Source organism: Formica exsecta, unplaced genomic scaffold, assembly GCF_003651465.1.
Source record: "Formica exsecta isolate Colony F162 unplaced genomic scaffold, ASM365146v1 scaffold223, whole genome shotgun sequence".
Taxonomy (NCBI): Eukaryota; Metazoa; Arthropoda; class Insecta; order Hymenoptera; family Formicidae; genus Formica; species Formica exsecta.
In genome coordinates, this window is record NW_021849528.1 from 35,383 (window position 1) to 40,271 (window position 4,889).

The window sequence follows — 4,889 nt, forward strand, 5'->3', positions numbered from 1 at the left end:
AATTCTGACGTTTTACCGCCGCGCCCGCTCTTCTTTTTACCAGACAGAAAAATATAATATATAAACGAAGTTTGCGTGCGCATTGCGGAAGGTTACACGCGAGATGTAATAAAGTCTTCGACATTTTGTGTAACCAGGATAAATAATTCTCATCTTCGTACAGATATTTTACCGAATACTTATTACTTAACATACTATAATTATAAGCGCATCTAAGAGCGAAAGGAAATAAAGGATGTGTACATGATTTGTATGATTAAATCACAACTATATTTATCGATTCTCTACGGTACATCTGCAACATTAGATAGGCAATAGCTTGCAATAGACAGTGAAAGAAAATGGAAATATTCAGCTCGGCCGAAAAGTCAAACGGTTATTAACGTTGGCTACGAATTGGCCAAGAACTGGCCGTTTTTTATGAAATCCACGATTGCCTGAACGGTGGTCTGAAAGCGCGCGAAATTCTCTCGACCGTCCACAAGCGACTTGGATTTATAAATGGCGCTTGTATACGCCGAGGTCAATTCAGACACTAGTATCTGAGCCTTTTTCGCGGCCGCCTCGATCGATCCTGCGGGTGTTTTTATCTCCTCCGCGGTCCTCACGATCTTCTCCTTAATCATCTCGACGAGTTTCGCGTCGTCCTCCGTGTTCGATTCTCCGCTCGAGATCTTCTGCAGGATGTCCCGGATGGCCACGGCATTTGCGTCTTGCGATCAAAGAAAATAACGAGTCTCTTTAAAAAATCTCGAGTATTTATCGGGAATTAGAATCTTATTATATATTATAATTAATATAATAATTTCTGAATGAATTATCTTTCACCTGGGACTTGCGTGGACGTTTCTCTAATTATTCTTTGAGATTGCGAGCTGACGCTCACCAAAAGAACGATCGCAACGATCGCAAACTTCGCCATCTTCGGAAATCGCAATGAACAACAAACTGTCAATCGTTCGTCCGATGGTTCTCTCTTTCTTTTTATACGAACGTTTCCGCGAGGACGAGTGCATCGAGTAGGGATGGCATTATGTAAAACGTAATTTGTGTCGTTCGCCATCGCGTACGCGGTCGTTGACCATTATAAATGATCCTAATGAGTGTCATTAAAAAAAGAAGACGCGCGAGAGAAAGTGGAGCGTCGCAAGCGGTACGTTTCAAGAAAGTACATTGTTTTGTTTTGATTTCTACCTGTTGACACAACCGGAAGAAATTGGCTTGAGCAATTTAAATGTTAAACAGAGCCTCTTTTCTTAAATTATTTGCGAGATGAACATCAATATTTGTATTAAAAGAGAGTTAATTTCGATATGTTTCTCTAAAGAAAAAAAAAAAAAAAAAAAATTTATTGAAATTAATAAAGACTCTATATATCGACGCCAATTTGAATTTTATACTTGTATTTCTATTACACACACGATATACAGACACAATCTTCGGGATATATTATGAATATACTTGAATTTTTTCACGACAAGAAGCGGATCTCGACCGGAAGCGGCCGGATGTTTCTTGTCGGCGAATTGCGGGTCGCGAGGCGAGTTTTTCTTAACCGAGCGGCAATCGTCGTGCGCGCCGCTGCAATTTTTCGTTGCCGGTCGCTGTGTACATCATCGCGATACACGCAATCCCCTCTCGACACGACGACGCTCAACAGGTCCGTCCGCGTTCTCCCCCTCTTCGAAAAACGTAGGGGCAACGCCGATACTCGCCGACGGTAAAAGTGCGTGAACACAGGGAGGGAGTGCATCCAGCCATGATTCCTCCTCACCGATTTTTAGCCCCTTCCTGCCCCCTTTACTCTCCCCCTATCTCCTCGACGTTACCTTGACGCCGCGTCTCGCGTCAAATTAAAGGCTGTCGAGAATCGCTTTCCAAGATTCAAAGAACGATTCGAATTTTCTGCAACGGCGTCGCGTTGCGAATATACATCGAGTGTCCCCTAAATAAAAATTTCTCTGCGGAATGAAGGTTTGGAAAATCGCGGTCTGATGCTCGACGCGTCCGTCGCATGCACGAGACACTCGCGAGGTACCTTAACGTCCGTACCTTAACGTAGGATGAATGAAAATACGGGTACTTGAGTAAGCTTAAATTACATTTCATTCATGCAGGAAAAGCAGACACGCGGGAGTCGTCCTTCCGGCTCGCGTTGCACAGGCAGAACGTTGGCGGACTCGTACATAATAACTGCCGGACTATAATGTGTATTATCCCGACATCCTGCGTGATGGTGATGGCTTCTTACGCACATTTCTCTGTCTTTCTTTTTTCCTCTCTGTCTCTCTCTCTTACGCCTAGATACCGGCCCTTGCTGCATGTTACGACAGTGGCTACAATCGTAGAGAGACGACCTTAATTTCCATGCGAACGCTCACTTTTTGCAGCGCAACACTTTCCTCCGCGTTATTTTTTTTTCTTTCTTTTTTTATAATTTATATACATCATTCCGGTATATTATGTTACACGTTTATAGATCTGACGACTGTCGTATAAATCCAAGAATTTCTGTGATTTCGAGCCGAGTAGTTTACGCAAGATCGGCCGTGAAACGCCCAATTTTCCCGGCGTACAAAGAAAGGCGCGTTCAAGCGGAGACGCGAAAGCGAAATACCGATCGCACTGTATCGATCGATCACGATCTTATCTGACGTAAGATTCACGTCGGCCAGCAACGGGATGACGAGGAAATACGAGGGTATTGGTATAGACGGTACAGAGTGTACCGTACCGGCGCGTACCGCGTCGCGCTTTAGTACCGCGATCCACGATCACCGATCACTACGATCGCAATAAGAGGACCGGGACGTAGGAGGATCTGTCTCGCCGAAAGAAGCGGGCAGGGGGAGAGGGAGGAGAAAATCAGAGCGACGAAGCGGCTCGATCCGCGGACAGTCTTTATTCTCGTATCAGCACCGGACAACATCGATGGAAGCGACGTGGGCTTATTATGGTCCCGTATCGTGCGGGAGGCGTACAATGATCGGTATCGACGCGGCGGCGATCTCCTCGGGATCCTCGACGAGAGAAGACACCGCCGCGTCGTCGCGTCGAGCGGCGACCTGAATGGGGCCGCACGAACGCCCTTCATCTCGCTCATCTCGGGGGATTATGGCGAGAGCGCGAGGTCCGCCGAAGATCGACAGTCCCGATTACGTTCGCGTTGACTTTATAAGCTGCTTTAAACGCTGCCATTCAATCCGGACAGGCAGACCTCCTGACCTCATAGCTCGCAGTGCACCGATTTGGCGTTTCTTGCCGGTTCCTTTCTTGTCTCTTTTTTTCACACAATGCACTCCTCTCGCGGACGTGAAGAGGGCCTATACTCGGAAATCGTCAATGCGACGAGTTACAAGCGATGACAGAACAATCGTGACTTTTTTCACGAGATATTTTATCATGGAAATCCTATTGCTAAAAGTAGATAATTGTTATGATTACATTAATTATATAACATCATTTTTTTTCTTTTTGCAATTGCCCGTTTTCTTGGATTAGATGTTTTAGAGATGAGCAAAATAATAAATTAAAATATTATGTAAACTATTTACGAAGAAAAATATATTAAAAATATATTTATTGTCTAATAAAGAAATATTTTTACTATCTAATAATCTAATATATGAGATTATAAATGATTAATGTGAAATAAAATAATTTATTTGTATTTAATTAAAATTCTATTTGAAATATACTGGTGGCCGTTAAAATTGCAAACTGTACATATATATATACATTTATATGTTATGTTGCAACTTTAATAACTAACGTATATTTTAGTAAGTGTATTTATATTTATTAAGTATATTTATATTATATTTTACTAAGTATATTTAATTAAATTTATATATGAAGTAAAAATAAATATTTCAAATATATGTACTCTTCTCATTTTTCGGAGCAATCGTAAATAATTAATTGACATATATATCTTATTACATTTTCACGAATTTGTAATTTTATTTATTTCTCTATTATTTTTTCTAGATTCTTTTTTATTATAATACAAATACTTGATAAATATATGTAACATATTAACGATAGTCTAAGATTAAAGATGAGAATTTTTACAGCAATAGTCGAAAATAGATAAGAATTTTTTTAGCGCGATTTTTTTTTGTCTAAAATCATTATGCGACGACAATTACGATAAAATGTAATAATTCAATAGCAGGAAAGAGATTTTTTCTGGATGTGGATTCTGGGGGAATCTTTCCCTTAGATATCTTAGATACTTGGAAAATTAGAGCTTTCTGAAATAAGTCCTAGTAAAAGATCGTTTAGCTTAGACAACGGGAAGCCGAGATTCGGCACGGCCTGTGGGGGTTCCGCTCGATCAGACCGTGCGATTCTCACATGCAGTCCGAGGGATCCGTGAAAAACAATTCCATGAAATTAATAAATCTATCCCCCCGGGAGGACCTCCTACGATGCGGGCGACTTTTTAGGACGATGGGGCTGTGATTCCGCGAAACGTGGGTGATCCAATTAGGCGCGGCAACGTCAAAAAATCTGTCACGAACGTTATTCCCATTTACGCGCAACGAGATAGATTAGCGCATGTATTTTCGCGTCAATGAATTTTGCGACGGAACGAGGCTTTTAATGTATAGTAGCTCCGCTAATAAAAATAGTAAACAAACCGAGAGAATCAGTGAGGCGCGCAAGTGATGATGAGATTAAGGCTTTATACCATCTGTCGATCGATGGATCGATCTGTCGCCTGATTTCTCTTTGTAGCATTGAGTCACGGTGTTTTTTATCGATGTCACGGTGCACCGAAAGCAGGTGGTTTCTCACTCTCTTAAACTGAATCAGTGAAAATGTCACTGATTAATGCAATGATACAAGATTTCACCGAAGATCAATAAGTATTTTATTAATCT

The 4,889-nt window shown here is 41.5% G+C and overlaps 1 pseudogene; it reads right to left on the reverse strand.

Annotated features, from left to right (window-relative positions):
* Positions 1–146: 146 nt before the first annotated feature.
* On the reverse strand, positions 147–1,232 carry LOC115235492 (annotated as a pseudogene).
* Positions 1,233–4,889: the final 3,657 nt, after the last annotated feature.